This window comes from Chrysochloris asiatica, unplaced genomic scaffold (assembly GCF_000296735.1).
Source record: "Chrysochloris asiatica unplaced genomic scaffold, ChrAsi1.0 scaffold00334, whole genome shotgun sequence".
NCBI lineage: Eukaryota > Metazoa > Chordata > Mammalia > Afrosoricida > Chrysochloridae > Chrysochloris > Chrysochloris asiatica.
In genome coordinates, this window is record NW_006408852.1 from 110,632 (window position 1) to 121,712 (window position 11,081).

Sequence of the window (11,081 nt, forward strand, 5' to 3'; positions counted from 1 at the left end):
AGTTCATGGTTTTTCATTACTTTCTTTTGAATTTTCTCATAGTTTTAATGTTTCCATGTTCTTCTTGGATTTTCATTTTCTTTGTATGTTGTGAAATGTTAATTTTCTTTGAGGTTGCCTTATATTCCATTAACTTTTCCCTCTATTTAGTGCAGTCTATTTTATCCTGAAATCTACCTGACCATCTCACTATCTGGATCTCTGTTCCTATGTGTTTACCTTCTTTAACATTGTAATTGTTTTGATCATAGACTGACCTCCCAGATTCTCTGAGTTTATTCTTACAGTTTTTTTCTGTTCTCGACAATTCCATCTATTGATTTAGTTCTGGGAGGTGCTGCCACATATGTCAATCTCTGGTTGTTGTCCTTGTTGTTGTCAATCCAAAGAACTCCATGTAGGATGTTTTGTAGCACAAGGTTGGCATTGGAAAAGTCCTTTAGCTTCTATTTATCCTGGAATGTTTTGATAACACTGTTGTATTTGATTGATAGCTTTGTTGCGTAAAGAATTCTTGATTGGCAGTGTTTTTCTCTTTCAGGGTTTTATATATGTCTCCCCATTGTCTTCTTGCTTACATCGTTTCTGCTGAGAGCTCCAAGCTTAATCTGACTTGCTTGCCTGTGTATGTAACACTTCTCTTTTCCCTAGCTGCTTTCAGGATTGTCTCCTTGTCTTTGCTTTTAGAGAATTTGATTATGATATGTCTCAGTGACTTTCTTTTGGGATCTATCCTTCCAGGGGTTAGTTGAGCTTCTTGAATGCTTATCTTTTTGCTTCTCAGGATGTTTAAGAAATTTTCCTCCAGAAGCTCTTCAACTATCTCATCTGTGTACTTGTGTGATTCTTCCTGTTCATGAATGCCAATAATTCTTAAGTTATTCTTCTTAATGTTATCCAATATGAATCTTAGACCTTCTTTAGATTTTTTTATCCTTTTTTCTATTGCTTTTCTATCTTAGTGATATTGAGAGATTTGTTTTCCAGCTAACCAGTTCTACCTTTCATCTCTTCAATTCTATTCCTTTGCCCTTTCAATGTATTGTCTATTTCTGATATTCTATTATTAATCCTTTGGACTTCTTTCTGTAGGTTTTGAATTGTTTCCAATGCTGTATCTTTCTTATTTGACAGTTTTTGTAGTGCTTTCCTGACTTTTTCTTATTTTTCTCAACTCCATTGTAAAGTATTTTGCAACATTTTATAATCATTTTCCTGAATTCCTTTTCAGGCATTTCCATGGCCTGGCTTCCTTCAAGCATGGAGTCCACATCTATATCTAGGTCATTTGTCTCAGACATTTTTATCTTATTTCTGGACCTGTCCTTATATGGTCACCTGCATTTGCTTCTTGGACATGTTTAGTGGCTAGCTGTGGCTTTAATATTTAATTGAGTGTGTGTTTTGGTATTTTTTTATGCTTTCTGATTGCCTTCAGGTAGATGTAATCAGGGAGTGGGCTTCCTTTTCATTCTTCTTATTGCTTAATTCAGAGTAAATTTCACAGGTGTTGTCTACCTCCTTGATGTATGGCAGCTGGTATTGGTTCTTGCCTGGATTGTGGGGTTTTATAGGATGTAAGTGTATCTTGACTATATGGCAGCAATTGCTGTCTCTTCTTGGGTAATGTAGGGAGAGAAAGAGCTCCCTAAAAGTAAAAGTGGAAACAAAAAAATAAAACAGCAACAGCAAAATAAAAAGGACAAAAACCCCCCCACCAGATTGAATACTGTAGTTTATAATTGCAGAAAAGGGAGAGGTGAGAGAGAAGAAAAAAAATCTGTAGCCTAATATGAATATGACTTTACTATCCTCTTTCAGCTTCTTGCCTTCATAGCCACCTGATAAATTTCCAGATGCCACTGTTGGTTGTTATTCTGCACCTCAGGATTTAATTTTGGCCTTTTTAATTTTTAAACTCTCTCCCTCTGTCCACCCCCTGTTCTGGCCTTTTCCCTATTAATAAACAGTTCAGGGCCTCCTGTGGCCATTTTATGCTGCTGATTTTAAGTGGTGACTGTCTCTTCAAATGCTGAGAGGATCTGTGTGCATACACAGTAGAAGGAATCACCAGTGGTGGAGGTGGAGGGTGTCCACTTGCTTAGGCACCCCCTATAGTCACCAGAATGGAGGTGCACAGACAGCTGGAGGCCAACTAACAGTTCTAAAAAAAAATTTTTTTTTTTTTTTTTTTTTCAGAACAAAACCATACCAAGCGGAGTATATTGTACACCTTTGCTTCGAGGTTCCCACTATGTTAGTCTCTGGTGGGTCTGCTTGCTCTCCTGCTTGGTTTTACCATTTGGTGTCACCCAAGTTGACAGCTCCAGGACGCTGAGCATGGCAGAGTCTAAAGTATGAGATTTCTTACTTCCTTTACAAGTTCCACTAGCTATAAGTCTTCAAACTTTTTAAAGATTCCTATATACGTAGTTCAGAGATTTGGAGCTCTCCCCTGAATCTGGTCCACCTGGTATTCTGTGGTATTGCTGATGGAGATCTTCAGTGCACCTCTACCGTTATCTGCCATCAAGAGCTATCTCCCCATATATGTTTGAAGACTAACTTTTTCATTTGTTTAAGTAAGTCTCTTGAAAGCATTGACAACTTAACAATATGGAGTCTTTAATTTCATGAACATGAAATGTCCTTTTAATTAGTTAGGTCTTTTTTTTTTTCCATTTCTTTCAATAATGACTTACATTTTTCAGTGTGCAAATCTCATTTCTGCAGTTAAATTTATTTCTAATTATTTTATTTCTTTTAATTTCTGTTATCAATAAGATGGTTCCATTCAGAATGTTTACTGCTAATGTGTAGAAATCTAACTGGTTTTTATATGTTAGCCACATTGCTTAATGTATTTATTAGCTTTGGTAGCTTTCTTGTGGATTCTCTGAGGTTCTCTCTCTATAGGATCATGTCATCTCTAAAAGTGATGTTTTTACTTCCTCTTCCAAATTTGAAACCTTGGTGGTAGAGTAGGATAAAACTGTATGCAACCTCAAAGTAACCCACTCCACAGGAGAAAGATGAAGCTGTCTGTTTCGGTAAAGATTTACTGTCTTGAGGCTGTATATAGGGTTGCTATGAGTCAGAATCTACTCTAAGGCAGAGTTTGTTCATTTTTTCTTTTTCTTTTTCCCAATTTGAATATACTTTTGTTTCTTTTTCTTGCCTAATTACTCTGGCTATAATTTCCAGTACAATACTGAATAATAGTGGTGAGAGTAGACATCTCTGTCATATTCCTGATCTTAAGGGGAAAGTTTTGTCAGTCTTTTTCTTTGAGTATCATGTTGGCTATGAGTTTTTCATAAATGACCTTTATCCTATTAAACTATTTCCTTTCCATCCTTGTTAAGTATTTCCCTTCTATTCTTTACTTATAGAGTGTTGTTGATCAAGAAAAAGTGTCTTAAATTAAAATTATCACCTGGTTATTTTCCTTTGTTGTATTGATGAGGTATATTGCATTGTTTAACTTTCTAATATTGAACAACCTTTGCATTCTGAATATATATCCCACTTGATCATGGTCTATAAGCCTTTTTTGTGTTTCACTTTATTGTGCTTCATGGGTATGATGGGGCTTCTTGCTTGTTTGTTTGTTTATTTGTTTCAAATTGAAGGTTTGTGTCAACCTTGTGTACAGCAAGTCTTTTGAAGCAGGTGCTCACCTCTTGTCTTTGTATCATATTTTGGCAATTTTTCACAATATTTGAAACTTTTTTTCATAATGTCATAGCATACTTAATAGACTATGGCATAGTGTAAACAACAACTTTTATATGAAGTGGGAAACCAAAAAAAAAAAAAATTGTGTTACTCCGTTATTCACTTTATTATGACAGTCTGCAGCCAAATCTGAATGTCTCTAAGTTATGCTTGTATACTTTTGGATTCAGCTCGCTAGTATATTATTGGTAATATTTACATCTGAGATCTTATGTGTCTTCTTGAGTCAAACTAGGAAGTGTATGTGTTTCTAGAAATGTTTTATATTTAATCTACGTTATCTAATTTGGAGGATAAATAAATTCATAGCATTCTCTTACGATCCCTCCCTTTTTTATGTATAATGTCCCCATATATTTAGATACTAGCATCTTCTCTCTGTTTTGATTTGCCAGTAAAGCTAGAGTTTCATCAGTTTTATTGTTCTTTTAAAAATAAAAACTTATGATTTCATTGATTGTCTCTGTAGTTTTTCTATTTGCTATTTAATTTTCCCATGCTTGATTCTTGTCATTTCATTCCTTTGGTAGCTTTGGGCTTTGTTTGTGCTGCTACTTCTAGTTCTTCAAGTTATACAGTTGGGGTATAAAGTAGGTTTGTAGACTCCCTCCTTTTCTAATGTAAGCATTTACCACTATAAAATTTTTCTGAATATTGCCTAGACTGCTTCTCATAGGTCTTGGTATCTTGTGGTTTCATATTTTTCAACTCATATAATTTCTGATTTGTCTCAAGATTTTTTTCCAGATCCATTGACTGCACTTAGTAGTAAGTTGTTAAATATGCACATATTTGTGTTTTTTCCAGTTTTCCCTTTGTTATTGACTACTTATTTTGCTCCATTTTGTTGATAAATCCTCCCAACTAATGTTATTTTGGTGTCTTTGTGTGGCGCTGTGGGTTAATGAACCAGACTGCAAAGCCATTTGAACTGCAAGGTTGGTGGTTCAAACTCACCAGCTGCTCCTTGGAAACCCTATACAGGGTCGCTATGGCTCGGAACCTACTCGACAGCACTTAACAACAACAACAAGTGTTATTTTATTCTTTATTTCAGTCACTGTATTTTTCAGTTATACTCTCTCTTTAATTTCTTTTTACAATATCTATCTCATTACTTATATTCTCATTTTTATGCATCAGTTTTCTGATGTAGTTCTTCATCTGCATTTTTTTGTAGTTCACTGAGCTTGTTTAACATTGTTTTATTATAGTCTCCCAATCAATTCATTATTCAGATTTCCATAAGCATGATTTCCTTCCCTTCATCATGGTCACATGAAAGGAATATAATTTACAGTTTCTTTGTGTGTCTTCTGAGTTTGTGTTGAACACAGGATATTAAAATTTTATAAGTTGTAAGCTTTCTCAATTCCCATAAACATATGGTACTTTTGACAGTGTTAATTTCTGAAATAAATGCTAAGACAGGCAGAACTTCAGACTTTGCTTACTGCTCCCTCTCCCTCTCTGTGTTATCTCTGGTTCAGGTCAGACTCAGGTTTCAGTGCTTTCATAGCTCTCAGACAGATCAGAAAACACATTAATCAGTCTCGTCACAGGGGCAAAGTCTTCAATATTTGGTTACCACTTCTTCCCTGACTGTATGCGGACAACAATTCCAATCAGATCATCATTTTAGTATTTTAGCAGCTCCTGAACTGATCAGAAATCACATACTAATTAAAGCTTGGTAAATGGTTCCTGCCCCACTCTAACAAGCATTGCTATGGGTCAGACCACGATTTCAGTCTTTCAGTTCATCTCCAAACTGGTCAAAATATACCCCTTGAATAGTCTAAAAGAAAGATCAATTCCATTTTCTTCAAAGGCAGGGATTAGGATCCTAACCAGTGCACAGTAGTGCCTTGATTAACAGTACAAGTACATCTTTGGATCCATTGTAGCCCTCTATCAACTGCACTTAGAAGGATTGGGGACAGTAAAAAAAGAGCTTTTCCTATCTTAATTCAAGTGGCAGCTCTTTGCGATGGTACTTTGCTCACCATTTCAAAACACATATAAGATTAATTACAGACTTGTTACTTTCTTTTGTATCTATTTGCAGAGGGTCATGATCTTAGACCTGTTTTCTCCATCAACTTCTAAAAATTGGGCTGTTTTATATGATTTAGATTAGATTTTTATTTCTTTCATTGAAATATTACAGACCTCAAGATAAATGAATTCTTCAATATGAAAGATCCCAAACCATAATCCTTTGCCTAGAAAAATGAGTGCGATGTATATATCTACATTTATCTGTCTATCTATCTATCTATCTATCTATCTATCTATCTATCTATCTATCTATCTATCATTGTTGTTAAGTGCCATCTAGTAGGTTCTGATTCATAGAGACCCTACACAAAAGTTATGCACCACCCTCATAATTGATGTTATGTTTTAGCCCATTGTTGTCAGTTTATCTCATTGGGAGTCGTCTTCCTTTTTGATGACCCTCCATTTACCTAATATAATATCTTCTCCAGAGATTGGTTCCTCCGGAAAGTATGCACAAAGTATGAGAGAAAAATATCACCATCTTAGCTTCTAAGGAGCATTCTGGCAATACTTCTTCCAAGGCAGATGAATTTCTTCTTCTAACAGACTTTCAATACTCATTTCCAACACCCTAATTTAAATGCAGTGGCTCTTCTACAGTCTTCAATATGCATTGTCCAATGTTCACATGTATCTGAGGCTATTGAAAATACCAAGTTGAGACAAGCATACCTTAGACATCAAAATAACATGTCTGCTCTTAAACACTTAAATCTTTAAAAACCTCTTTTTTAAAAAAATATGTCTTTTGCAGCAGTTTTTCCTAATTTAATTTGTCATTTGATTTCTTGCCTGCTGATTACATGTGCATTCATTGTGGATCTAAGCAAAACTGTTTTTCAGTTACTATGATTTTATTTATTGGTCCAGTTAGGATTTATGTTTTCTTTATATTGAAGTATAATCCACAACATATGCTGTGGTCTTTAATGTTCATCAATATTTCAAATCATTCTCACTGTCCACAAGCAAGGTTTTGTCACCTCTATATTGTAGTTTGTTTGTGAGTCTTCTTCCAGTCTTGATGCCATGTTAGTCTTCATAAAATCCAACTTCTCAGATTACTTGCTTAGCATACAGATTGAATAAGTAGAGTGAAATGATACAATTCTAACACAAAAATGTCTTTATTTTAAACCATTCAGTATCTTCTTGTTCTGTTCAAATGACTTCCTGTTGGCCTATGTACAGAATCCTCTGAGCACAATTAAATGTTATGTAATACCCATTCTTCTAAATGTTATCCATAGTTTTTCATGATCCATCCAGTCAAAGGCCGCCTTTACATAGTCAATAAAGCACAAGTAAACATCTTTCTGATATTCTCTGCTTTCAGCCAAAACCAATCTGATGTCAGCAATGATATCCCAAGTTACACATCCTCTTAAGTCAGGCTTAAATTTCTAGCAGTTCACCGCCAAAGTGTTGCTTCAGGCATTTAAAAATTATCTTCTGCAAACCTTTACTTACATAAGATATTGATGATACTCTTATGATTTCCACATTCCATTGGTCATCATTTTTTGAATGGACACTGCAAAAAACATTAATAATTAGAGTGTAGAATGTACAAAATATGAATCTAGGAAGATAAGAAGTTGTCAAAAATGAAATACAACACATAAAGATTAATAACCTAGTGAGCCAAAGTGGACTAGTATTAGCCATTTTAAATCAGACAGTCATATGATTTACTATGGCAGACACAAAAGACTGAAGAAAAGTGGCTTCACATTCATTGTCAAAATGAACATATCAAGATCTATCTTGAAGTACAATGCTGTCTATGATAGGATAATATCCATACATCTACAAGGAAGACCAATTAATACAACTATTATTAAAAATTTATGTACCAACCAGTAAAGTCAGTGGTGATGAAATTGTAGAATTCTATCATATTTTATGTTGTGCCTTATTGGTAAATTGGAGTCTTCGTGTATCTCTGTGGGCTAATGTGCTGGACTGAAAAGTTGATTTGAACCACAAGGTTGGCAGTTCAAGCTTACCAGTCACTCTTTGGAAACCCTATACAGGGTTGCTATGGGTCAAACCGACTAGACAGCACTTAACAACAACAACAATCAGCAAATTGGTCATGAACACTTTGTTACATTCATGTCATTAAGGCCAACTCTGCTTTGAGAACTTAGCTCCTCCCAAGTTATGCTTCCAGTGCCTTCAAACCTAAGTTGCTCGTCTTCTAGCACTATATCTGACACTGTCCTAGTGTTATTCGTAAGGTTCTCAGTGGCTAGTCAATAAAAAGTAGTCAATCTTCCCTTCTTTCTACTCTATCTTAGTCTGGAAAGTCCACTGAAACCCATCCTCCATGGGGGATTCATCTGTTATTTAAAATACTGGTGGCATAGTTTTCAGTATCACAACAACACTAAAGTCACCATATTATAACAGACTGACAAATGGTGGATGTGTGTATGTGTGCATCTACTGTCAAAGTATTTAAAGCATTCAGCTTCTAACTGAAAGGCTAGTTGTTTAAACCCAGTAGGTTGTACATAGGAGAAAGATATGGTAGTCTGCTTACATAAAGTTTCCAGCCTTGGAAACCAGATGGGGCAGTTCTGTCTTATAGAGTTACTATAAGTCTGAATCAACTTGACAATGAGTTTAGCTTCTGATTTTTATATACATATAGTGTAATTATATGTTCATCAATAAGTCCTCTTCACTTTCAGCATGCAAGATTGTATCATCTGCATATCGCAAGTTGTTAATGAGTCTTCCTCTAACACTGATGCTTCTTTTTTCTTCAAATAATCCAGTTTCTCAAATTATTTGCACAGTATACCGATTGAATAAGTATGGTTTAACTGGAGTCCTGATGTGGTGCTGCGGATTGACACAAAGTCATTTGAACCACAGGGTTGGTGGTTCAAGCTCACCACCCACTCCTCAGAAACCCTATACAGGGTCACTATGAGTCAGAAGGGACTCAATAACACTTAAGAACAATAGTGTAATTATACAAATCCTGCTTGTGATCCTCATAAAGGTACATGTTCTAACTTAGAAACCAGATTGTGTTAACGAGCATAAAGATATGTTTAGTTGCAAGTAACACAATAGCCAATATCAATGATTTATATAAAACAAGTATAATTACCTCTCATAACAGAAAGCCTGAAGAAAGCTGGTTTTAGAATTGCTGTTGCTGTTAGGTACCATTGAATTGGCTCCAACTCACAATGACCTATGCACAGCAGAACTGAAAACTGTCAAGTCCCGCACTAACCTCACAAACATTGTTACACTAGCGCCCATGTTGCTGTTACTGTACCAATATGCTCCTCTCTTTTTCTCTGACACTACACTTTACTAATCATGATATCCTTCTCCAACGGTTGATCCCTCCTGATATTATGTTCAAAGTATGAGAGACAAAGTCTGGCCTTCCTGGCTTCCAAGGAACACTCTGGCTATATTTCTTCCAACATGGATTTATTTGTTCTTTTGGAAGTCCATGGTAATTTTAATATTCTTTATTCTTCTCTAACACCATAGCTCAAGTGCATCAATTCTTTTATGGTTATCTTTTAGCCCAATCTGACTTTCACATCATGTGTTGTTGTTGTTGTTGTTGTTGTTAAGGACTGTTGAGTCAAATCCAACTCATAGCAACCTTGTAAAGAGTTTCTGAGGAGCAGTTGATGGATTTGAATTGCTAATCTTGTGGTTCATAGCCCAGTGTTGATCCTACAGCAAGAGTCCATGGCTTGAGTCAAACACACCTTTGCTCTTGAATACTTTAAAGAAGTCTTGTGCAGATTTGCCTAGTGCAATACATTGTTTGATTTCTTGACTGCTCCTTCCATGAGGGTTGATTGTTGATCTGAGTAAAATGATGGCTTTGACAACTTCAATCCTTCTCCATTGGTAAGAATGTTGTTTATTGGTCCAGTGGTGAGGATTTTTGTTTTCTTTATATTGAGATGCATCTCATACAAAAGCTGTGGTTTTAGATACTTATCAGCAAGTATTTCAAATTCTCTTTGCTTTCAACGTGCAAGGTTGTATCATCTGCATATCAACAGGTGGTTGATTAGTCTTTCTTCAACACTGAAGCCACTTTTTTCCTATATAATCCAAATTCTCAAGTTATTTGCTCATTATACTGATTGCATAAGTTTGGTGAAAGAATACAACGCTGGCACACACCTTTCCTAAATTTTAAGCATTAGTGTTCCCTTGTTCTTTTCAAACAACTGCCTCTTCGTCTATATACAGGTTCTTCTAGGAGCTCTGGTAGTGTAATGGTAACAAATTGGACTGCTAATCTCAAGGTCAGCAGTTTAAAACTGCCAGCAGTTCCACGGGAGAGACATGAGGTTTTCTGCTCCCATGAAGATTTACAGTCTCAGAAACCCTGTATAGGGCGCTCTGAGTTGGAATCGACTCGACAGCACTTAACAACAACAACAACAAATGAGCACAATTAAGTGTTTTGAAATACTCATTTCTGCAAAGTTGTCCATAGCTTAGATTGTCATCATCCATAAAATTGAAAGCCTTTGCATAGTCAATAAAGCACAGGTAAACATCTTTCTGGTACTCTTTGCTTTCAGTCAAAATCCATCTAATGTCAGCAATGAGTTCCCTAGTTCAAGTCCTCTTCTGAATCTGGCTTGAGCCCTTCACAGTCCCCTGTCAATGTACTGCTGTAGCCATTTTTGAATTATTATTAGCAAATTTTTACTTGGATATGATACTAATGAAGTTGTCTGATGTTTCGCACATTCCATTGGGTTACCTTGCATATGAACAGGCAGTTAGCCAGGTAGTTGTCTTTCAAATTTCTTGGCATAGATGAATGAGTGCATCCATTGCTGCATCAATTTATTGAAAGATTTCAATTTGTATTCCCTTAGTTCCTGGAATCTTGTTCTTTGTCATTGCCTTAAGATACTTGAACTTCTATCTTTAGTATTATTTGTTCCTGATCATATGCTATCTCTTGCAATGGTTAAACATTTACCATTTCATTTTGGTACAGTGACTATGTTTTCCTTCCATCTTCTTTTAATGCTTTCTGCATCATTCAATATTTTGCCCATTGTTTTTGTTGTTGTTAAGTGCCATCGAATTGATTCAGACTCATAACCACCCTGTATAGGATTTTTGAGAATGGCTGTTGAGCTTGAACCACAGACCGTGCAGTTCAATTCAATTTTTGCAGTTCAGTTCATTACTCCACAGTGTCACAATTTGAAATTTTCCTTCAGTTTCCTCAACTTGTGGAATACTGAGCATGTTCTTGT